The following is a 256-nucleotide window of genomic DNA, read 5'->3' as shown; positions in this document are numbered from 1 at the left end:
TGACAATGTGGAAGAGGATAAGAATGTGGAAGAGGATGAGGATGAGGATAAGGACAGGATGAGGATTGAATGAGGACTAGAATGAGGATGAGGATGAGGATGAGGATAAGATGAGGATGAGGTTAGGATGAGGATGAGGATGAGGATGAGCATGAGGTTAGGATGAGGATGAGGATGAGAATGAGGATAGTAGGAGGATGAGAATGAGGATAGGATGAAGAGGAGGATGTGGGGGAGGATGAGGACGAGGAATAGG

This window comes from Lupinus angustifolius, chromosome LG06, assembly GCF_001865875.1.
Source record: "Lupinus angustifolius cultivar Tanjil chromosome LG06, LupAngTanjil_v1.0, whole genome shotgun sequence".
Lineage (NCBI taxonomy): Eukaryota > Viridiplantae > Streptophyta > Magnoliopsida > Fabales > Fabaceae > Lupinus > Lupinus angustifolius.
The sequence above is the reverse complement of the archived record's forward strand: the minus strand, read 5'-3'. Positions refer to the sequence as shown.